General features: G+C 40.4%; 1 protein-coding gene and 1 long non-coding RNA gene across 7 annotated transcripts in view; one reads left to right on the top strand and one right to left on the bottom strand.

The window, feature by feature from the left end:
* The window catches only part of LOC117936761 (RNA binding protein fox-1 homolog 3-like), a 713247-nt gene that overhangs the window by 30949 nt on the left and 656418 nt on the right, over positions 1 to 25880 (top strand). The window lies entirely within an intron of this gene.
* LOC117936783 lies at positions 11 to 20298 on the bottom strand. The gene is made up of 3 exons (XR_004655024.1): positions 20197 to 20298; positions 12995 to 12998; positions 11 to 22 (listed from the first exon to the last, which is right to left on the bottom strand). It is a non-coding gene; the product is annotated as an uncharacterized LOC117936783 (long non-coding RNA).

Genomic DNA, 25880 nt, shown 5'->3' with positions numbered 1-25880 from the left:
GAAAAAGCTCTTGAGGCTGTTTCTTTGGTGCCTTGGAGAGTTTACATTTTCATCTTTACATGCTGGAGAACATATTCGCTCCAAGCTAGTCAACAAGCTGAACATTCACCAACTTGTATTCAAGTCTTGTCTCCAGCGCTCAAAGTGTACCTGTATTTGCTATTTGGATTCTCAGCAATCAAAGCTGTGATTTTCTGGATGTGCCCCCCCCATGGCTTCTGCCTAGGTTTCTCTCATATCTCCATGGGGAACTGTGAAATCCATTTAGAGCGTATAGGGGAGCTACAGGTCCGCGCCAATCTGCCTAAAGCTTCAGGGAAGACACAACAGCATTAATAATCTATACACAGCAGAGATTTTGTATTTTGGTACTCCACATGACAAAGTGCCTTTGATACCTGTTAGTTCCACCTTGAAATGAAGAACAAACCTCCTCAACAACTTTAGGAAGAAAAAGCCAAATTCCAACACAGTGGTTGTTGTGCAAATGTAGTATGTAATAATTCTATGAAACCCCCTATGATTTCTCTCCAAGCCTTGTTAAAGATACCTTACCAGGTTTGAAGATATTTTATTTCTACAGTCGAACTCCTCTTTTGGCTCCAAGGATCTCTGTGATGTTGAAACTTTTCACTGCGGTTTGTGGGAATTCTTCCAGGATGGACTTATAACAAAGTATCTAACACCCAAGAGGTTAACATTTCCTTGGCAGTACATCACAGCCATTGTTATACAGCTAATATTTTTAAACCTGTGCCAGCCAGTGGGTTGTTTCGAGCTGACAAGATGGCAGTGTTATTGTATCCGATCTGCTTAATCGCGGCTTAATCTTTTCCAAGGTAATGCCTGGTGTTGTATTCGTCGGGGGATGACAAAGCCTTGTCGTGGTTTTAATCTCGGTAACTGAGGCGCCACGAGTTGAGCAAATGAACCTAATCTCCAGTCAGATGAAAGGAAGGATCCCTAGCTAACACCAAGATGATGTTGTTTATTGTTTTGCTGCACTTATCGGCTTAACATGTACAGATTTCACAAGGAACAGCTCAGTGGTTTTAAACAGATAAAGACAGCTTAGTGCCAAACTGTATTTTCCTCACTAAGTCTCACCTGCCTTTGGTTTCATCAGGAAACAAAAAAGAAATATAGAACCAGAGTGGAGAGCAAGGCCACCAGACACAGGTTCTGTCAGATAAACTGGATGGATGGTATTTTATAATCTCTTATAATTCCAAATCATATTAATCCTGCCATGTGATATGTAAAGACAATCACAGGCTGTGACATAGACGTTTTAACTAATTAATGGATTAATAATCCTAATTTGCAATCTTATTAGAATAGGTGCTTATGTAAATATATATTGTTGTGATTATTGCTGAACATGTGAGAGCTTCAGACAGAAATATGACTAATGAAGTAGATGCGATAGATTCGACCTTATGTCATAACTAATGGGATAACAGTCTTGCCATATTACCTGGGTACTGGTTACAAACACTCCCTATGGACACCAATTATATTGTTAGCTGTAGAGCACATACTTCTTTGCCAAAAAGACCAAAGAGACCAAGGAGGCATCCCTTTCCCTAGGTCAGCATAGAGTACATGAGACATATATTTTTTTGAGTTAAACTACAAAAAGTCAGTGAACTACGTAACTTTACTGTTAGCTAGCAACGGACCCGCTGAGTTCTCATTTGTCAGAGTTGTTGCTGATTGCTTGCTCTTGAAAAGGGGTAAAAACAGCTAACTAAGTCACAGAATTAAAACAAGAGAACAACAAACACCCCTTATTTTGTATTATTCTTTATTCATTTTTAATTGACTTCTAAAACTAGTTCAATATTAGTTGTTCATATTCTAACCCCTAGGTGGCGCAATGCACTTGGGCGATAGAGAATACTACTACTGGCATGCACAGAGGAAGAATAAATCCTCTTGCTGTGTGTGTCTCTTCTATTCTTTATCACAGCACAGGCAGGTCTAACTACATTCTGCCACCCTGACCGCCAGGTTAGGGAGGCAACAATTTTGGGGGGGGGGGGGGGCATGTTGGTGACTGAACCAGGGCAAGCCTTAGAGATAAAAGCAGTACAGAGTGGTTTTAAGAGCTGAGCGATGCAAAACAATTTGACAAAGAAAGCCCACAATAGTTTATGTATTTGCTAATAAGGGGTTGAAACAGCGGATACTGTTTGTTTCTCAAGACAGTTTGGGGTTCCAGTATGACAGTAACTAGTGCAGGGAGTGTTGACTTTATTCATGACTTCATTCCAGAAATGTTCCAGGTCAGTTAGGAAGGACAAAGAGAGACAAAACCATTTAGGACAACACAAACAAAAAACAGTAAGATGCAGGCAGAAGCATAAGCTAATCGCACTGCTATACATAACAACAGAACAAGTCTCATCTTTGGCCAGGAGTCTCGATAAAGCTCTTACACCAACAGTGAGTGTAGCACCAGAACATACTCGTGTCACTCCATCACACACAAAACAGTCAGCCAAGTCAGAAATTTAGGTGCCAGAAGTTTGTCGCACAAGGTAATGACAGCTGCCCCCACTGTTTTCTACTACCCTAAGACTAAAACACCGCCAGCTACCCGTCACACAAACAACAACTTACAGCAAAGAGGAAACATGTAGCCAAGTTGATTGATGGTACTTGTATGCTCAGCTGTCACCTAAATGGGGTGAAAGTTCATGTGTTAATGGGGCAGAGGTTAGCATGGTGGGGAAGTCTTGGGCGGAACAAACCTTACCAAATGCCAAAATCCATGGCCTTGAAACCCTACAGTTGGACATTCTGCTCAAAATCACAGCTGCCAATGGGACAAGTGTACCATTTAAAGTTCATTTGGAGATAAATAATCAAAAGCGTAGTAGCAATAGTGTAGCAATACATGTGCTAATGGTAGAGAGATGGAGCTTTGTTACTTGCCGATATCTAGATTTTTATGTGATTGAGGAGATCATCATGGGAAATGATGAACAGTCACATTGCAGCAGTTTACGGTACTTACTACTGAAGAGTGTCCAGACGTACGCTGTTAAATTTTTTGTTTCAGTCCTTTCTGAGATGTTGTTTCAGGAAGAACCAGCAAGCCCTGTGGTTAAAGTTAGGAAGCAGGGAATCACTGTGCAAAGATGCCAAATCTGTGCGATCAAATTTTGCCCTAGAACATTGCCAAAAAAAGGACCATATTATTTGAGCCAGCTGTGGAGAGCAGCTTACAAGACAGGTTGGAGCTGGTTCCCGCCCTTTTTGAGGTGCGTATTAGAAGGCCATAGAGATGATTGCTGTGTGCCAAACTTGGATGATGTCCTCTGCTACTCAAAGACTTTGAATGAACACCTGGACCATCTGAGACAAGTACTTTGCCAGATGAGACATAATGGCATCAAGCTCTGTCCAACAAAATGTGAACTTTTTAGGAAAAGAATCTGTTACGTTGGATGAATGGTGTCAGGGGAAGGTATCCAGATCAACCAGAAGGATTAGGAAAGTGTGATTGCCTTAAAGTAGAAGAAACCCTGCACAGTTGGAGACCCCAGTTTCCTCTACTCTGGCATTATATAAGTGGGTCTATATTAAACAAAAATGACACCATTGTCACGATAGCAAAAAGAGTTTATTTACTGCGTTTTTATTTGACAACATTAAGCGGTGACCTTTTCAGCATTGCATGTAAACTCCATGTAGGTGACCTTCATGATCCAGGGCGCATCTCTCTGCTTTTTCCAAATGCAAATGGTCTGCATGTTCCAAATGCTTATGTGTGGCTGGAAGGAAAGAGCGAGAGAAAGCCCAAAACTCTTGGAGCCCAAAACAGGAAAAGTGTAAAGTCTTATATCAAATTTGTATTACCTTTTGAGTCAGTCACTTAATCCAACATCTGAGTCCTTTTTCATGAATGCTCAAATCTGATTTTATATATCCCTGACTCATCAGTCCGCAACTCCATGTCAAGTCACAAGTCCAGAGAATAGAGTCTCAAATCAGACTTTATTCCAGAAACTAGAGGCTCAAGTCCCCAGAGTGTGGTATTAAGGTTTGTTGAGATGCTCACAAACCCTCCCATCCCAGTTTACTACAACAATGATCTTCCATTTGTATTACATATAGATGCATTAAATGAAGGCCTGGAAGCAGGATTGTATCAACGGCAAGATAACACACTGCGTGTTATCGGGTATGGGTCCAGGAAACAAACACAAGATAAACTTGAGTTCCTGGCACTCAAATGGGCAGACAAATTCTAGGATTATCTGTATTCTGCCTTTTTCTTTACAGATAATTCGTTGACACACCTGTATGTCCTGAGTATCGCAAGGTTAAATGCTGTGGGACACAGGTGGGTGGCTAAGTTAGATTACTTCTACTTTGACATCAAGTATGGGCCTGGGGAAATGAACACAGATGCTGATATGCTGTCCAGGTGCCCAGTGGAGCTTCAACAATAAATGGATGAGCATATGAAGACAGTGTCCCCAGAGAAGGTGTCTGCATTGGGGCAAGGGAACAATGACAGCAATTTCCCCTGGGTGGGGGACAACTGTGAAGATGAAAATGTCAACAGATAGTTCTTCTAGCACAACATGAAGATCCAGCGATCAAAGATTTTTGTGTCCTTGAAACTCAATGAATGGACTACCAAAGAAAAAGAGAAAAGATCCATGGGTAGAGAGACAAGGAGACTACTCTATGAGTTGATCAACCTAAAAGTGGAAGATGGAATACTCTGAAACCTGTGCTGTTTAAGAGTTTGCATGACAACATGGGACATTTGGCTGTTGACAACATGATCCATCTCACCCATGAAAGTTTTTTTTGGCCCCACAAGCAGCAAGAGATACGTGACAAAGACATGTGCTTGCATCAAGCAAAAATGCCCCAATGTCCCACAATGACATCCTTTACAACCAGTTAGTCTGTAATGGCTATCTACACCTGGAGCCAAGCAAGGGAGGATACGAATACACCCTTGTCATTGTCGACCACTTGACGCGCTTTGCCCAGGCGTATCCAACAAGGAACAAATCAGGAAAAAACGCAGCTAAAAACTATATACCTGGTTTTGGGTAAACCGGGAGAAGCTTCATCAAAATCAATGATGTGAGTTTGAGAATAACCTGTTCCAAAGACCACAACAACTGGCAGGAATTGTTCATTCACAAACTATGCATACTTCTTTGCATGCTTCTTCAAATTCTGTGCACCCTACAGGAGGAGAAGAACAGTGAATGGAAAGATCATCTGCCTCATATTGTGCCTGCTTACAACAAGGCAAGAAGGGACTGGATACTCATTCTTTCTCTTATACGGCAGAGCTCCACGGTTACTAATCGACCTGCTCATTAGCCCCAAGATAGAGACTGAGGAACACAACTATCAGACCTTCCCACAGAAGTGGGCAGAAAGGATGCAAGGTGCTTACCATATCGCAGGAAACAGCATGATAGACGCGTGAGAGGTGTCACACTTCAGCCAGGTGACTGGTGAAAAATCTCTCGGAGAGAGGAGGTCCAGGCAAACTGCATTCCAATTGGGAAAAATTGTACATCACGTGGTGGAAAGGCTACTTCTACAAAGTGCAGCCAGAGAGAGGTAGCAAGTCCTGACGTGTGCTTCACAGAAACCGGCTGCCAGTAATTGACCTTCACCTTTATGTGTGTGTGTGTGTGTGTGTGTGTGTGTGTGTGTGTGTGTGTGTACACACACGTGTTTAGCAGGGTTAAAGCTGGCAGACCTCAAGCTCTCGGTTGGCTAAGAGGGAGTAGGCTCATGAGTTTAATTATCTCAGCACTCAGCTTCAGGCCACGGTTAATAGGACAGCAGCAAGTATTATCTTCCTTTGATAGAAACTTGGGGCACATACGTGATCACCTCTACTCAAAGGATTGGGCGGAGGCAAATGTAGAAACACATTGACAGAAATTACACTAAAAGCCATGTTGAACATCGCCACCAGTGGATAATTCAGCACCGTTGGGGTGTTCATACTCCAGTCTCATTTCACAATAACATTCTGAAGTTAACTACATAAACCCCAAATCAAGACTGGGACACTTTTGCTGTTCTCTCCCCTACAAGCCAAACCTATCTCTTCATCATCATGTGTTAGCTTGCCATTTAAGTATCATTGTGCCATTTAGGACGACAGTAAATTGTAATGTGGGATCAGTGAGAGAGATCACTGGGCCTGCTGGCACAGGGTTAATGGCCAGGGTTAAATGCCATCTACTCTGTGTAACGGCTTTATTAGAGGGCAAATGGACTCTTTAATCACTTCTGGACTGATGCCGTTACAATTGTACCATGGCAGTGGGCAGTACTAACTTGTGCTGTTTAGTTTTCAATATTTTTCAGTTGATTTTAGCCACAGTAGTGAGTCTGTATAAAGTCCATCCAATCCATCCAATAGTTACTCTGGACAAAAGTGGACCAACAATGGTTGGTCCACTTTTGTCCAGAGTAACTATTGGATGGATTATCATTCAATTGGATGTAGACATACATGTTTTCTCAAAATGGGCATTCCCAAGGACTTAGGCCTGATAATAGTCTCAGATGAAAAGTCCAAATACTTTAATTTATGACTTAAGTTGAGAAAACTTTCCTCAAACAGACTGTAGAGATGTTAGCTGCAAGCTAGCTAGAAAGAGATACACCAACTGTAAGCTATACCCAGATATTTCACAGGATACATGACAACTGAATACTGAATTCAATCCATGGTACCAGAAATGACCTCCTCCTCTTCCCATCATCATTTTAATTTATAATTTTTTTCTTCCATGAAATCTCTCTCTGCACATAAAAAGTGGGTCCAATGTCCCGTTAGCAGCAAAAGTGCAGTTTCCGTCCTGATGTTTAGTTCATTGTTGAGGAGTCAGAGAGGACAACAGGCAATAAAGAAAAGGGGAAGGAGGGGAAGAACAGTTTACTATTTCTTTCTTTCACTTCTTTATTTTCAGCCCTGATAGTGTAAGTAAGATTAAATACGTGTGTGGGAGGGAGAGACTGAGGTAAGACAAAGAAAGACTTAGCCAAAGATACATAGAGAAAGAGTCACAACGCTCTGGGAGTGAAACGAGAGGAGTGTTTGGTGTTTATGGAGGTTGTCTGCTGCTTGCCTGTCTGTGGAGACATACTTACAGAGACAAAGGTTTGTGTGTGTGTATATACCCCCCCCCCCCCCCTTTAATCAGAGACCATTTAAATATTGAGCTTAATTAGAGGGGTCCTATTAGACCTGGATCTTCTGGATCTTACCAGCGAAAACCCACCGGGCATGGAGCTATTGATATTTCGGCACCCATGAGCGTCCGTTTTGTCGTCTACTTGATTTCTTGCACACAACGCGAGCGTATGTGTCAAGCCAGACTGGTTAATCACATTCAGGAAGACCACAGAGCAGCTGGATATTTTAGCTGTCTTGACTTCTCACAGCAATACAAGTGATCAGGAAAACAGAGGGAGGGAGGGACTAACGGACGGACAGAGAAAGTAAGAAACACACCAAGATTACAACAATTTCCCCCCATAAACCATAGTAGGGTTCGTAAATTTGCGTGCGGGATCAGATGCATATGCACTAAGCAGGCTATATGCAACACTTACATACTGAGGATGTTCTGACAAAGCTAAGATTTGGTAAGAGATGTTTTTAAGGTTAATACTGGCCTTCAATTGTATGAAAAAAGATTAAATACATGAATAACTGTGGCATGTGTAAATTAGTTTTCTTTAAAGATCTTTAAAGCGATATTTCCTTTTTTGTTTGTTACTTATCATTAAAAAAACAAATTGCAAATTTTTAAAAATGTTATTTATCATTAAAAAAACAAATTGCAAATTTGCATAAATTGCAAAAATGTAACCTCAGTTTTGCCCCTGGGAAATATCCTGATACAGTAAATGCTTTTCCAGTCTCTAGTTAATTATGTTGAACATTGTGCCTTGGAACAACAATAAGAGAAAATCAATTAACCTAAAATGGTGTTTTGAGTTTTTTCACTGGCCATCAGAAAATGTGTAAGTGCTTGAAGACGGGAAGACAAAGTCCTGTGTATACTTAATCTTGTACAGTATGTCTTTACACAAGTGTAGCCTTAGACTGGCCTATGCTTTTGGGGCATGTGTTTTTGTTTGATGTTTTAGCAACACAGGCTCACCTCCTCAGCCCTAAGCTCAAATATGTAAAAGGTTTGATAGAAAGAAAGAAACTTTATTCATCCCCTTACGGAAATTCAGGATGAGTTACACCCAAAATACATGCAAAGAAGAAAACAGCTGTGCAATGAGTATTTTAACAGTTGTTAGGAATCAGTGTAATGTGGTGAGGTGGAAAAGAGCCATCAGGTGAGAGAATAGGGATGTCACAGACAAAAAATCATTGTTGCCAACCTGCCCATCCATCCAGTAGATCAGTACTGATCCATTTCCCCCTGGAGACCACCTGTTTCAGCTTCTCCCCTCTGATAGGTGTTACAGAACAGTTTCCGCCAAAACAACGAGACACAAGAACAATTTCTTCACACAGGCCGTCACTGTGGTGAACACAGTGCATAGTGTCAGTAACTATCCCCAAGCAAAATACCTGTAACACCAAGTACCAACAATTTCCAGTAAATTATATGTCAGAATCATCAGAATATGTTATTGATCTGAAATGCAGTTTAGCTGCAGTTGCTCACAGTCAATTTCATAGGTTAAATAAGAGTCAATAGGTGTATAAAGTAGCATAGCTGCAGTAGTAAGTAAATAAAAATGTTAAGTAGAAATAAGTAAGATTAGGTTACAAATAAGATTAAGTTAAAAGGATTGTTTCACATTCTATTGTGGTGCAGTGTCAACATTAAAGCGCCCATATTATGCAAATGTTCAGGTTCCAAATTTTATTTTGAGGTTGTACCAGAATAGGTTTACATGGTTTCCTAAAAAAAACGTCTCTGTTTTAGCTACAGAGTAAGACATCTCACTTCTATACTACTTTATTGTAAATAGCAAATCAGCTAGATAACTCTCTCTCCAACTTTGGTCAGTCCAATGCAGGATTGGCTGGGCGACCACTTCTAGACGAGGGCCACTTGTTGAATACCTGTAGAACAGGGACAGGAAGTAGTTCTTTTGGAGATTGTGGTCAACTAGTGTGTGTTGTAGCAGTGTTTTGCCACTACAAATGACCTAGCATGCTAGCGCTGGCGTGTGCTAAGGTTAGCCACCTGCAGATTTTCAACAGCTCACCCGTAGACTGAAGGCAAAGCACATTCAGAAACTGGATCTCACTCAAAACTTCATCGATGTTTTGTTTTCAAGTTTTTATGTGTGTGGAAGCACCAGAGACACAAAATAACACCCCAAATCCCAGAAAAAGTGATTGTTTTCATAGTATGGGCACTTTCATACTGGACAAACATAAATAAGTATATTGTGAATATACAGTAAGCATCAGAAGTGAATAAATAACACCTTTGCACGTGTAGCTGAAAAATGATTGCAACACAAGTCATTATTGTACAGCAATGTCCAAGAATATTGAGATGTGATGAGATAAATGCTGTAAGACCAGTTTTGGCTGTGTAACAGTCAGGAGGAGTTATGTGAAGAGACACAGATTTTACTGACCCACTGCTATAGTCAGAACAGCACTTGAACTGATTCTAACTGTGTATGTAGTATTTCTTAACAACAAGCTTGTTACTATTAGTGCACACTGACTGTCTTCATTTTGGCACTGAAAGGTACAATCCCCAAGTGCTTGTAATTATTTTATATTCATGAATAAACAATTCTTAACAGTTCAAAAACACTGTCATTAACATGATCAAACCAGATGGTGTGAACTGTTGAGAGATGTGTTCTACATAAAATAATTGAGGATGCCATGCCAAAGAGAAAGATAGACATCCAACACATCATGAAGAATTAACCTCCTGCCTTTGGCCCTAAAGATTCAGGTGGTATTTCTTGGGTCAGGTCAGAGCTTTCCCAAAAGCATGAATTAGTGTCAATAAGTACCAAGCTTCAGATTTAGTCAGCATTAACACAAAGCCAATGTGAAGGACTAGACTGGCCCAGGATGTGTCAGGCTAATTGTTTGTGGCACTGTGTTTCTGTGACTCCTCTGCTCAGCTAATGGAACTGAAGCAGCAGCTTGACTTGGGCTCAAATGTAGCTGCAGGCACCAAGCCTCCCCAAATGCCAACAGAGACCACACAAGACTTAAATGATACACAAAACACACGGCTGCTGTTTTTTTACTCTGATCAATAAACCAAAAAATAAATCCTGCAGCTGGGCTGCAGCTTTTAGCCTTGTCTTCTGCTTGAATGACACACTAGATGCTCCTATCCCAATACGGTAGACATTTCAAGCAATGGATCTTTATCTCCTTCATCTGTGTTATGGCACGGTGGATGTATAATTAATAAAGCCAAAAACCGATGTGTCTTGCCACAACAGTGCTTGCCTCTGCTTTTACTGGCAGGTTTATCTTAATTATTCACAAGCACATCATCATAGAAAAGGCAACACATTCTACTATTGACATGGGGTTTAAACTGGGCCGCCATTGAAAAGCTGCTCTGGATTTTTTTGAAGCAGAAGGCCCTCTAAGGGCTCTGGAGCGGCAGAGAGGCATACAGTCACTGCCTTCAAATTCTTCGTGTTCTGCTTCAAACAAGATTTGATGCTTTGCCATGTAAATATCTTTATTTTAAACTGAGGTGGGTGGCTTCTCAATGTTCTGTATTTACAAAGACTCCCTCTTAGTCCTCTAAGATTGATGCTGAAACCCTCAATATCAGGATGACCCAGATAAGGAATATTAACATTTATATTTAAACTAATGAGAGTTTTCTGTGTGCACATGTTTATCTATTGCTCAAATATATAGCGCTTTCCTAGACTACTCAAAGCAAAGGAACCAATCACCAATGTGGCTGAAGCTGCTGAAGTCCAAACACCTCCAAATCCCCTAATAACTCAATGAACTGACGGAGTGATGGTGGACAGTGCTTTGGAATATTTAGTAGCATAAGATATTTCTTTCAAACCAAAAGATCCAATGAAATATAGAATGGCAAGTAATGCTTATTGTAATGATACTGACCCAATGATATTCAGTTGTCTTTGATATTCAGAAATTCCTCATAATGGAGACACTGAAACCAGTAAATGTTTTGTTTTTGCACTTGACAACGGTCAAAAATGTACATTACAAAACCTCTGACCTGTTGACTTCAGGCCTAACTCCGCCCATAAAGACATTTTCAAGGCATAGTGCAGTGAAATATGATCCGCCGAAAGCTCAATGGGCATCAGTTGGATTTGATATGTGCCAGGGACAGACGCATTCAGAAGAGAATTTCCAAAAGTGCTGGGGATCTGCGGAGCTGGTATGGAGTCGGGATGCAGCCGTTCTGCAGTCAGTGGAAATACACACATTGACTTTAATGGAAACCAAGTGACTCCACCGCCGCTCCAGAGCGGATCCGCAGCAATTCAATTCAATTCAATTCAATTTTATTTATAGTATCAATTCATAACAAGAGTTATCTCAAGACACTTTACAGATAGACCACACTCCATAATTTACAAGGACCCAACAGTTCTAGTAGTCTCCTCCAGAGCAAGCAACAGTGCAACAGTGGCGAGGAAAAACTTCCTTTAAGGCAGAAACCTCGGACAGACCCAGGCTCATGGTAGGCGGTGTCTGACGACCGGTTGGGGTTAGAATGAAGAGTGGAGATAACAAAAATAGAAAGAAATAGTAGTTGGTAGCAGTTCTTTGTAGTAGTTCAGCAGCAGTTGGTGGAAATCAGGGGTTACCATCTTCACAATGGTTGATTCTGTAACAGTAAAGCCAAACATATGATACAGTGTTTATGTGCATGGAACACAGTGATGACAAGGTGGCAGTGCTCCTGGATGGATCTACAGTGTTGTACATGAGCATGTATGACTGAATGTATGGATGTGTGAGGTGCATTACTTCTTTCTCAATTGATACTATATTTGTAGGCAGCGATGGTGTTGGTGGTGTTGTGTGACTCTTACCCTGGAAATCAAGAGTTCTTGCGAGAGAACAACTTGAATTTAAATTTTGCGAGACACTCTGACAATGGAGCTGGGCAGCTGAATGAATGAACACATGTGGAATTGTGTACTTAACAAAAAAGTTTGAATGTGTTCCCAAGTGCAGTTGCAAAAACCATCAAGTGCTACAACAAAACTGGCTCACATGAGGATTGCCCCCAGCTGCTGAGGATAAGTTTATCCAAATCACCAGCCTACGAAATCACAAATTAACAGCAGCTCAGATTAAATGTATTGTATTTACATAGCTCCTTTCTTGTCTTAACAACTACTCAAAGCGCTTTTACGTCATACAGGAACCATTTACCATTCACACACATTCATAAACTGTAGCCAAGGCTGCCGTACAAGCTGCCACCTGCTCATCACTTACACTCCAATGGCACGGCATCAGGGGTAACTGAGGGTTCAGTGTCTTGCCCAAGGACATTTCAACATGGGTCTACAGGGCCAGGGATTTATCCACCAACCTTCCACTTAGCAGGCAACCGCTCTACCACTGAGCCACAGCCGCCCTGATTAGAGACCAGATGAATACCCCACAGAGTTCTGTTAGCAGACACATCTCTAGAAAAACTGTTAAGAGGAGACTGCGCCAATCAGGCCTTTGTGGTCAAATATGTAAATGTGCTGTATTTATCTAGCGCTTTTCCAGTCTTAACAACTGCTAAAAGCGCTTTTACATCTACAGGAAACATTCACCATTCACAGACATTCATACACTGTGGCCGGGGCTGCCGTACAAGGTGCCACCTGCTCATCAGATAAACATTCACACACATTCACACTCTGATGTGCAGCACTGGGGGCAACTCAGGGTTCAGTGTCTTGCCCAAGGACACTTCGACAATGACGGGAATCGAACCACCAACCCTTCTGATTGGCAGGCAACCGCTCTACCACTGAGCCACAGCCGCCCCATATAGCAGCTAGGTAACCACTGCTAAGGAGAGGCAACAAGCAGAAGAGATTTATTTGGGCCAAGAAACACAAGGAACAGACATTAGACCAGTGGAAATCTGGGCTTTGGTCTGATGAGTCCAAGTTTGAGATCTTTGGTTCCAACCGCCGTGTCTTTGTGTGACGGAGAAAAGGTGACCGGATGGATTCTAGATGCCTGGTTCCTACTGTAAAGCATGGAGGAGGAGTTGTGATGGTGTGGAGGTGCTTTGCTGGTGACACTGTTGGGGATTTGTCCAAATTGAAGACATACTGAGCCAGCAAGGCTACCACAGCATCCTACAGCTACATGCAATATCCCATCCGGTTTGCCTTTAGTGGACCAACATTTATTTTTCAACAGGACAATGACCTCAAACACACCTCCAGGCTATGTAAGGGCTTTTTGACCAAGAAGGAGAGTGATGGAGTACTGCGCCTCCAAAGTCACCGGACCTGAACCAAGTCAAGATGGTTTGGGGTGAGCTGGACCGCAGAGTGAAGGCAAACAAATTTCCTATTTTTTTTGTTAAGTACATAATTCCACATGTGTTCATTCATAGTTTTGCTGCCTTCAGTGATAATCTACTATGTAAATACTCATGAAATTAAAGGAAACGCATTGAATGAGAAGGTCTGTTCAAACTTTTGGCCTGTACTATATACAGCTCTGGACAAGACTATGAGAACACTGCATTAATTATCAGTTTTTCTGGTTTTTACTATTTATACTATTTACTATTTACTATTTATTTATATCAATACTTGTTGGCTTAACCTTGATTTTTAATTACAGCTTTCATGCGTCTTGGCATGCTCTCCACCAGTCTTTCACATTGATGTTGGATGAAGTTTGATGTTGGGTGAAGTTATGCCACTCCTGGCACAAAAATTGAAGCAGCTCAGCGTTATTGGATGGCTTGTGACCATCAATCTTCCTCTTGATCAAATTCTAGAGGTTTTCAATGGGGTTGAGGTCTGAAGATTGGGCTGGCCATGACAAGGTCTTGATCTGGTGGTCCTCCATCCAGACCTTGATTGACCTGGCTGTGTGGCATGGAGCGTTGTCCTGCTGGAAAAACCAATCCTCAGAGTTGGGGAACATTGTCAGAGCAGAGGGAATCAGGTTTTCTTCCAGGATAACTTTATACAATGCTTGATTCTTTCGTCCTTCACAAAGACAAATCTGCCAAATTCCAGCGTTACAGAAGCACCCCCGGATCATCACTGATCCTTCACCAAATTTAAAAGTGGGGGCCAGACACTGTGGCTTGTAGGCCTCTCCAGGTCTCCATCTAACCATTAGACGACCAGGTGTTGGGCAAAGCTGAAAATTGGACTTATCAGAGAAGATGACCTTACTCCAGTCCTCCATGTCGAATCCTTATGGTCTTTTGCAAACTTTAGCCTGGCTTGTCTTTGCTTCTCATTGATGATGGGCTTTTTTCTGGCTTTGCACGACTTCAGTCCTGCTTCTAGGAGCCTGTTTTGCACAGTCCTAGCTGTGCACTTCAGCCTAGTTGCTGTTTGCCAATCGTTTTGTAAATCACTTGATGTCATCGTACGGTTTTGGAGTGACATGCGAATGAGTTCTTCCAGTCTGTAGCTTTGTTGTCCCCAATGTCTGTTGCTTGACCTTGTTCTTATGAACTGCCGTCTTTGAAATGTTAACGATGGAGGAAACCTGACGCTCACTGTACCCTTCTGCCAGTAAAGCCAGAATTGAACCCTTCTTTTCCTCACTCAAAACTTTTCTCTTTAAATATTTTGGCATTATCAATTGTTCCTTTTTTTGTTTAGATTACCTGTGTGGTACTAGTAGCCCTGTTTTTGCCATCCAGCAGGCCCTATTGCAAGAGGATAGTGACGACCACAGTAGTGGCTTTTATACTTCTCCTTGTGAAATAAGATTTGGCTCAGGTAATCACTTAATCAGCACCTCATTAAGTAGAATGAGGTGTGTCTGTGTTGTACTTTAACAGCCACTGGAATGGAAGGGCTGCCATACATGTAGAGATACTGATTTAAGACAAATAAAAGAGTGGTCTCTTATTTTTTCCAGAGCTGAATATATATTTGTATACACACACACACACACACACACACACACCACACTTTTATTTTCATGTCCCATTGATGTCCCAATGAAATGGAAGAATCTTGGTTTAGTTTCATTTTTCTTTTTTTTTAATTCCTTTCATTGGATTGCAGACTGCTGCCAAACAAAGTGTGTTTACTTCAGTGTCCCTGTATATAGGACCACTGACCATTGTCATTGTTTTTGACTTATTTCTGTATTACAGTTGTGTGGTTGGAATTCAGTTTCAACTGTTTTTAATAACATTTACATTAAATGATTTACAGTTATTGCATATTTTGACATAAAAGTGCTTTAAAACAATGATGTACTGTATCACTCTCATCTTGTCATAGCCGTATCGGTCAAAGTCTGTCTCATTCTTCATGTTGGGTCATGCAGAGGCCTCAGCGATGTTGAGCCCCTGGGGGGTCTCCAGTTTACTACTGAATTAAACACACACATACACACACACACGCTGACTAGGTAGTGGTCAGGTGCAGGTGTATGTCTGTGTGCGCGAGTTTGTGTGAAGGTGATAGAGTAGTGCGAATGAGCCTAGAGGCACTGCTGAGTCTGCAGTGCTGTTGTGGACACCTGTATTGACCCACGTCTGAGACCAGAGTCACAGCTTGGACCTGGTCCTTGGTGTGTATTTACTAAATGTGTGTGTGTGTTTCTTCTATTTACAAGTATGTGCATTTTTACATTGGTGTGTTTGCCTGATAGGAACATTGGGGACTGTGTGTGCGTTTGTGTGAATGATCAATGTGACTTTAAAGTAGCTTAGCTGTGAAGGGATGTGTCAATGTCATCTTTGGCCCTTTAGCCTTCTGATTAACCCACACTGCGCTCCCACACTGAACCAACAATAGCACACACACACACACACACACACAGACACACAAACTTTTTTTAGATCTGAGTGCAAAAATCGTTTTAAAAACAGCTTTGTTCCATCAAAAAGAAGCAGAGGATGCTATAAATGAAAAGGAGGGCATTTTAAAATGGATGGGAGTCCTTGATGGCAGTGCTTCAGTCAATAGGAGGCTGGACTGCATGAGAGCCTCAGGGGAAGGTCAAGAGTAGAACAGGTAAAGAGGGTTTCTTCAAGAACACACTGAGAATGTCTTCCGACATTCTCAACTGCAACCTTCACTCACCATTCACAAGAGAGGAGAGGGAGAGCAGAGTAGGGATGGATGGATGGATGGATGGATAGATGGATGAGTGTATAAGAAGTGTGTATGTGAGTGTACTGAGAATCTGCTTGCAAACACTGAACATTGTTAGTACAATAAAAGCAAACTTGCCCCCTTGTCAGATCTTGAACCAATGATGTATCAAATGAGAAAGACACAAATATGTAACCAGATACATTGCATACACAGATGGTAAAAGGTTCTGTCATTTTATTTCATGTGAGCTTTCTTATTGTCATCTCATGATAGTATACAGAGGGGGGCATTTCACAAACTGTTTGCCAAAAGCCCTGTATTGTAAAAGACTTAATGTACTGTGAAATTAAAACCCCCTTTAAAAAGCCTCCTCAACACTGTTGAAACAGCATGGTAGCCACTAGTGATATTTATGCTTGGCCACCAAAAATGAAGGCTATCCATTCTGGAGAGGGGCTGTTGCTGACAGGACAGGAGGGGTTTGGGGGATAGATTACCATTTTAAAAAGCTGGAACCCTGCCTTACATTGCCACTGTTGAATGTGGAGTCTTCATGTGTTGTTGAGGTTGAAAAATAGGCCTTGATTTGATTGCAATTGATTCATATATATATCAATTCCTCACCAAGTTACCATTAGTTAGTGCACGGCAGGCTGATCATTCAAAAATTGATATTAATAATACTTTGGAGAGTAAAGAATAACGAATAAAGAAATAATTAATTCATATTAACCTTACATCACAAAGAAATTCCTTGACATGAACAACTGCTTAGAAACTCAACAAAACTAAGGTAACTCAAATCTCAGACATTTGTCTCTATTTTACCCCATTATAAGTTTGTCCTTACATAGTTATTTCAGTGGACTTTGTAGGAAGTTAAAGCTGGGCAAACACTGTCAGTATTAAGCCACATTTTAGCCGTGAATTGGTGTCCCCCTACTTGTTTTAAAGTTGAGCAGAATTTCAGCCAGATGAACTGCTTTTGTTATGTGCAGTTAGAGGTAATATATGTAACTGGAGGGGTAAAGGGGCATTTTGTAGCTAAAAATAAAAATACTTTTTAGCCGACAACACCTCCGAGGTTTTTGTGGAGGCCTAGGATGTCTTTAAGATCAACCCAAGAAAAAAAAATAGGGTAAACACATTGTAAGCCAGGTTTTTAATGTCAGGTGTGACCAGAGCCCCAAACACACTCACAAAGGTTTGTAAAAACTTAACAGGCATTTATTTGGATAAGCGGCTCCTTGTTTTTCTCTGTTCTCTCGGTCACACGCACACTAGATGACTGCCGCTGGCCCGAGAGGGGACGGTTTAGGGAGTGTTGCACAGCCGGTGGTCTCTAGGGTGTGTCCATACCAAGCATCACTCTGCCCTTTCCCCGTGGACTCCATCACGGTGTGCCCAGAGGTACACCCTGGGAGGTAGGCTCACACATTAGACAAAGTATTCCGTCACACTAATCTAAACCGCGGGCGGCTTTGCTCCCCAGTCCCATCGTCCCTTCATGCCACAATCTGTCCCCTTTCACTCCACTGTCCTCTGTTGTGCTGAGTCAGTTCCCCTGTCTCTCAGTTGCACGCTCCTTTTTAGATTGTCAGTTTTCCTTTCCAGTTGAGTCACATTAGTGCTAATTGGCATCATGGGTGGAACGTCTCTGTACAAAACCCACACAAAAGAAAAGCATGCAAAAGCCCCCACAATAAAACAACCCATGCAAAATGAAAAATAACTGCACAAACAAAACTAGTAAAAATAAGAGTACTGCTAAAACATGTAGAAACAAAATTGTCTCACTCGACCTGCTTACACAAAGCCTTATTAATTATGTTAGTTAGTGAGTACATATTCAGTATTATGTGTCACTTTACAATACAGTACACAAAAACTAACTTAAACTCATGTTTAAGTTATTAGTAAAAAAACAAAACAATGCGATCAATATGATCGATTGACAGATATTTATGAACCAGTTATTAATATGATATATGGTATATAATCTCCAGAGACCAATATATACAATATATTCATTTATAGTCTTCCAATTCGTGAATTACTCATTGGCGGTTTATTTAATATCACATAATTCCTGATCTCTACAACTAGGTGGCAGCTAAAGGGGATTAAAATATCTTACGAGTTACATTTACGAACCAAAATGACAGTTTTTGTCCACCTGATTATATTTTCCTATGTGTTTGTGTCTAAGCAAGATCCGGTAACACTTAATAATAACCACTATTAGTAGATGGTAAATTGATAGTTATTTTACCTTTAGTTAATTGTCATTTAACTGTTCAAACAATTAAATTATAATGGATGGATGGTTATTGTAAAGTTGCAACATATAAAATATGTTTAAGTTTTTTTTAAATATACATACACACAATTATACACAAATATATTATGCATGTGTACATATGTGTATATACAGTATGCATAAAGTACTGTGCAAACGTTTTAGGCATGTATGAAAACTGTAAAACTGCTGTAAAGTAGGAATGCTTTCAAAAACAAAAGTGTTAATAGTTTATTTTCATCAAATAACAAAATGCAGTGAATGAACAGAAGAGGAATCTAAATCAAATCAAAAGTTGATGTCAATGTCAATGTCAATGTCAATTCTATGTCTATCGCACATTTAAAAACAACAACAGTTGACCAAAGTGCTGAACAGGGTCGATGTCAAATACATAAATAACATGTGTAAAAAATGACCACAACCAGAGTGAATCACAGGGAGACAAACAACAAAACTTTAAAACATCTGAATCCAGGTTAATGAGGGTTAAAAGCTACAGCAAAAAGGTGCGTCTGAAGCAGCAATTTAAATATTTGTAGGGTCTGTGCAGCTTTAATACGCATGAGGTTGTTCCATAGGGTGGGGGCACCCACTGCAAAGGCTCTATTGTCCTTATTTTTTAGCTTTGATCTTGGGACATCCAAGAGCAGCTTATTTGTTGACCTCAGCGTTCTGACTGGAGCGTGGTGGCATAAAAGATCAGCCAGATAAGGTGGCGCCAGACCATTTAAGGCCTTAAAATCAAACAATAAAATCTAAAAATCTATCCTATAACAGACAGGTAGCCAGTGGAGGGAGGCCAAGACTGGTGTAATGTGTTCACTTTTTTTGTTTTTGTCAAAAGGCAAGCAGCTGCGTTTTGGACTAACTGGAGGCGATTAAAAGATTTCTGATGTATACACATACATTAGAATTACAATAATTCAGCCGAGTACTGATAAAAGCATGGATGACTTTTTCATGGTCTTTGGAAGGAAGATAGGCCTTTATTTTAGCTAGAAGTCCTAACTGGAAGAAACTGGTCTTGACAACTGCACTGATTCGTTTACCAAAAGTAAATGAAGTGTCAAAAATAACACCAAGATTTTTAATAGTCGATCGTTTTTGGGTGGGACCACCCTTTGCCTTCAACACAGCATCAATTCTTCTAGGTACACTTGCATCCAGTTTCTGAAGGAACTCGGCTGGTAGGTTGTTCCAAACACCCTGGAGAACTAACCAGAGATCTTCTGTGTGTAGGCTTCCTCAAATTTTTCTGTCTCTTCATGTAATCTCAGATACACTCCATGATGTTGAGATCAGGGCTCGGTTGGGGGAACCATGCAGTCACTTCCAGGACTTCTTGTTCTTCTTTACACTGAAGAAGTTGGCTCTATACACGCTAAAAGTAATGTTTTTTTAAGTTGAGTCTGGTGGGTTTAGCGCTAACAACTTCTCGTTTAACAGAAAGATCTCAAAGAGGTTTTAAAGGTCTATCTCTGAACGGATCCTTTCCATAATGTCAGACAATATAATATTAATCTGAGCCTGTCAGTGGCAGAACAAGTACTTTTGTGAATGTGAACAAGCTGGACAATTTCCGAATTCACTTGTTTAACCACTGCTGACTGCAGCGATATTGCTTATTACTGGACCACTGTCAAAGATTGTTGATCCTGTCAATCGCTTAGACACAAACTCATTGGAAAATAGGGTCCAGGTTGAAACCCTTACCCTTTAAGATTAGAAAAAACTTTTTTGTTTGGGTTACAACCAACGGGGTAAGCCTCCTACTAATACTACTCCAGTCATAATTACCATGGACAGTGGAGAGCGCTGCCTTACAGCAAACTTCAATGTGGGGCTTACAGGAATAAGGTGTGCAATACGTATTCATACATTTATGAATTATAGTGCATAAATATTATAGCCTCTTTGTGTGGCAGAAAATCTTCCCTAAAACCTTAGATGTATTGTGCATTTGTTTTGGCTTACACAGTTTGTGTGTATACCGTACTTGTGCCAACATGTGGAGCTTCACCTCTCAGCTGCTTTGCTGTTGAGTGCTGTGTGTATAATCAGTTTAAGGGGTTCCAGGCAAGAGTGAAGTAGGTGTTTTTTTTCTGTTGCTGTTGATGTTTTCATCTCCGGGACAACTTCAGGCTTACTACCAATTAGAGTTGGTGATCAAATGTTTTTTTCCCGACAGGTAAACTTTCCCAGCCTGACTTCCTCTTTTAGTCGGCTAACAGATTGAGGAAAGGCAGCATGAGAAGTCAATTGGCAGCTTTCATGTGTAATAAAGCACTTTCTTTACAGAGAAAGCACTAGATGTACTAAAAGGGATAATGTTGACAATGCAAATGGATATAAAGTGAAATTGGAGAAGAGGATCATCAGTGAGGGAGTGATATGGAGTGTAGATGGCTAAGGGATAAGTGGGTCTTCAAATTAGCAGCCCAGTGAATGTGACTGCAGGGACAGGTAACTGATGAGGAATGTCTCTGAAGCTGTCACCGACTGCCTTAATTCCATTTGTACTCTCTCAGTGAACAGAGTGGTAGATCAAAGGCTGGGTGAGTCACAGCCTGCACTTACATGTATTGTCTACAATGGGGACGGTTAAGGACACACGCGGGACAGTCTAAAAAACGTTATTTTAGACTGAATCAAGGTGTCAGCTAGCGGCTAGCCAAATTAGCTGTTAGCTAAACTAACGTTAGCTTCCCGGTGGAGACTAACTACAGAAGCGTGGAACAACTTGTGATTTGTTTGTCATATATCTCTGTAAAACAGTGATAAAATGTTGCAAATGCGCATGACGGATCGTGCGGGAAGCATAGATCGGGTACCGACAGCTGCCACCAGCATATTGACCTCCAAAGTTATTAATAAAGCTGATGAAATGCTTTCAGCTACGTTCTCTGCAATCCTTTGATAGTTTCTCTTGCTCTCTCTCTCTCGCTCTCTCTCTATCTCTCTATCTCTCTCTCTCTCTCTGTGTCTACGCACTACTTCTTCAGCTGCTCCTCAGCAGGTCCAAGGATTGATCAGTCACCCTGTGTGAGCCCTCACACTGGGTCAGAAAAATGAGTCCAGACCCTTTGTGACCTTTGGGTCATCCATCACTCTCATTTCTCCAACTGTGTTTCTCATATCCCCCGTCCTCCTCCTCCATCACTTTGTGCTGTAAGATGGAGGGATGACACTCTGCAGGGTCTCTTTTATTTCCCTCCATTCCACAATCCCCCCTTGACTTTTTGTGCTCATCTTACAAGCAGTGCAATCCGTTCCTCATCCCTTCACTGCTCCCTTACTAGTCTCTCCACTTTCTCTCTAACATCATACTCTCTCAGCTTGTATTAAACCTGTAACTTCCATGCACACACACGTGCGCACACACACACACACACACACACACACACACACACACACACACACACAAACACACAAAGTTGACTAGCACTTTGGCAGAAAGTGATTTGGAGTTGTACAATGACACAGTCAACTTAACACTTAACTTTCAACTGCACATGTCAAGTGGGCCATAGGTGTTTGTTTTTTGCATGTCCTTTGCATTTTGTATTTGGTCAGTGATCCTGTCACTCAGCCCTCACCACTGGAGATTAATAAGCGACATGCCCACCGTGGCTAGAAATACTTCTGTCTGACGCCTGAGTCACACTGAAATGTGTGCATTGTTGGAGATCTTTGTAGGGACTGGTGTTTGTATGTGAGTGTCAGGGCCTTGCTCAGCCTGGCCTTCTCTCAGTGTGACTTAAGAGCAGCCATGCAGAACAAGCTGACAGCTCCCTCTCTTCCTCTGCATCCCTTCATCCTTAGCTGCTTGGTCTTGCCATCTCCCCTCTGCACCTCCATACAGATGCACACACCCACGCACGCACGCACACACAGTTGTCTAGCACTTTGGCAGAAAGCAATCTTGAGGAAGGAGTTGTACACAGTGTCATCAAGTTAACACTCACCTTGCACCTCGGTGTGTCAATTTGGCCAGATGCATGTGTTTTTTCTTGATAAATAACTAGGGATTTTGCACTTGGAGCTTAAACTTTGACTGGTGCGTACGTATGAGAGAGTAATTACAGGTGTTTTGACCACTATGTTTTTGGTGAAAAACAACATTGACTTAATAGAGTACATTTATTAAGTCCCCTAAACGTATCATACTACTTACAACATACTTTATGATGATCTGTTGGTTTTTGCCAATATTATTACGTCTGTACATAATTTTTCTTTTGGGAAATTTTCATAGTCTAATTTACTTATTCGTGTGTAATTTATTGTATAATACAGTTTGCTATATTGTGTACACTTATCAATCTTTGCTCTTATCTTTACTGTTGCAAACCACAATTTTTATTAGCCTTTTTAATAAAGGCTTTTCTAATCTTATCTTATCTTATTTTATCTTATTTTTACTTAAGGTACCAAAATATTATCACCTACTTGTGCACTGCAAATTATTTGGTTCTTACCAAGACCAAAAAAAACCAACTTAGATTAAGAAGTGTTAGATAATTACTTGTTTTACGTATTCAACTTTACACTATGATCTTAAATCAAGCAAGCTTGTCAAGTGAAATTATCTTGCTGCATGGACAGATAATTTCAATTTATTTAGAGTACCTTTTCCCTCAGATTTAGTGTTTTTATGGTGTTTTTAGACACATAGTACCATAGCGTCAGGAAAAAAAACTGCAATGTTGGGAAGGAAGCTTTAAAGTGTGTCTGGAGTAGGAGGATGTGTGTGACTATCATAATATTATGTTTTGTGATATTGTATTGATTCTGAAAAACACTATTGATTTTTAAATGATACATACAAAGATTCCTGGCCGACAGAACAGACTTTCTAAAGCCATTCGACTCTTTCACTCCAACGTATCATTTGTGTGTTGAGACTGTAAGATCTTTACTGCAATGGCGCTATCAGGAACGCCGCTGTTGAAAGAAAATCATGATGTTGCAGTACATAATCCTTGGACAAGGTTCATCCATTTTTGGTTATTGATTCATTCACATTTTTACATCATTGTAAGCTAATGTATTGTTTAACAAAAACGCTACACCCAGCAAAACTTTCTTTGGGTGGAAGCTATAGATGAAAAAAGAGAGTGGAGAATAGGTCCTCAGACACGTTTTTATGTCTTAGAATATGGTTTGTAATTGTTTTTAATGTAATTTTGAAATTAAAAAAATTTGGTCAGAAAAAATATAGAGTGGAGACCAGATAATGCACCTCCACTTCTATAAAGAGTAACACATGAAACAGGCTGCTTTGCTCTGCCAACTACACAGCACATTTTGATTTTGAGTTTGAATACACAGTTACTTTTTTGGTTTACTGGATTTACAGTGCTGGGATAGAAGATACGGTGAAATAAGAACATAAGAAATGTATTCTTAGAGGGAGTTTTCAATTTAAATTAATAATGAAATATTTGCATGTTGTTAGTGTACTTTCATGTATTAAATTGTCACAACTAAGTAAGGCTATGTTGCATTAATTTGCCTTTTTCTGTATTGTTCTTACATAAGTAGGGCCAGTGGATAAAAATCTTACAATTTTTCCCTGACTATGACAGTTTTCCAAAAATTTGATTTTAAAAATCATATTATATGGCATTGTACAGTATCACAATATATTCAACTGTAATCCCTGTATCATAATAAATATTGTAACGCCAGATTCTTGCCAATACACAGCCCTTTAGAGTTTTGTTAATTGTTTTCTTGTTGTTAACAAATCCCGCAAAAAAAACTAAAACCAACAATGTGTTACTGCATAATAGGACGTTAATCTTTAACTGCGGAGTACAATTACATACTTTAATTTAAATAAAACCACCAACCATATCATAGTGGAGCGTGTGTGCCACAACTAATTAAACAATGGTGGTTATGTGGGATCCATTTATTGTTAGTTTGGGTCTCTCTATGGTATTTGGTGACAGTAAAAATAACTCTAACATTTAGACCACTAAATGATAAAATCAAACATATTTGAACAATGTTTAAGCAACAGAACTTACACTGGTTGTGGCAGAAGCCCACAGCTACAACACTTTGTGGATGCGAAACAATACAACTTTTTTAGTTTTAGCTACAGCGTCACACACCTGTGGCTGGCATCTGCACATTGTAAAACCACACAAAAGGAGAGAATTCTATTAAGTCTTAAAAAAGTCAAGTACAAAATTGATTTACAAAAAGAAAAATATTTTGACCAAAACAGTCATAAAAAATTAAGTCCAGGCACTTAAGGTTGGTTACAAAAATTGATTAAAAAAAGACCTTTAATAAATAGGGCAAGACAATAAAAATATACCAACTTCTTTCTTTTATATTAAATGTATTTATCCCTGTTGTCTCCCATTTGCCTTGTCGTCCTGAAAATTTCACTCTTTCTGGCGTTTGTCTCTTTCATCAACACGTTTGTCTCTTTTTTTCAATGTTTTTGGCTCTTTTTGACGTTTAGCACTTCTTTTCAGTACCATGTACGAAAATAACTAACACAAACTTATTACCAGGGTTACACTCATTTTTGGAATACATGGTCAATAAACCTTGTTACAGGAAATTATACCCAATATGACAATTAAGAATTATTTAGACTCATGTGAATATCCTATTTTTTTTTCAAATGCAATTTCTTTTTATAAAACACCCAAAATTCAATGAAAGTGGAGATCCTACCAATTGTTGTACTTGCAAAGCGCAATGTATGCAATCATCCGTGTAATTTTTGAGTAAATAAAATTAGGTAGTTAAAAAGAAACCCATGTTTCTAATAGACATTTAAAAAAAACGGGTCAAATATGAACCGAAGACAACACAAGGGTAATTTGAGACACAAGTTGGCAACTTAAGTGCCCGTCTCTGATGCTCTTAGCCTGACATCCTGTAATGTTCCTGTAGTGTTCCAACATGAAAGACTTGGTGGCAAATGACATTTTCTGCAGGAATGAACCGATGCCACTGATTATATGGCACATAAGGAGGAATACAGTAAATACTACCAGGCTGAAAATGCCCCCCCCAGGCTTCTCTCAGGCCAGAGGTGCAGGTATGGGAGGTATTGAAGGTGGTCGGCGCCGGAGGTGCTCCCCAGGCCAGACGCGGGTGTCAGGTTGGCCCTGTCAGCAGTAAATGATCTAGGGATCACAGTGGGATGGCATCTGATTCAGACATGTACACCTGTCATGGTGGGCTAATACTAAAAAAAGGCAGAGACTGATCTATTGTCTGGGTGCCTTGAGAGAAGGTGATACTGACTCAT

The sequence above is a fragment of the Etheostoma cragini genome, chromosome 21 (assembly GCF_013103735.1).
Source record: "Etheostoma cragini isolate CJK2018 chromosome 21, CSU_Ecrag_1.0, whole genome shotgun sequence".
In the NCBI taxonomy this organism is placed as follows: Eukaryota; Metazoa; Chordata; class Actinopteri; order Perciformes; family Percidae; genus Etheostoma; species Etheostoma cragini.
This window is presented reverse-complemented; position numbering and strand designations above follow the sequence as displayed.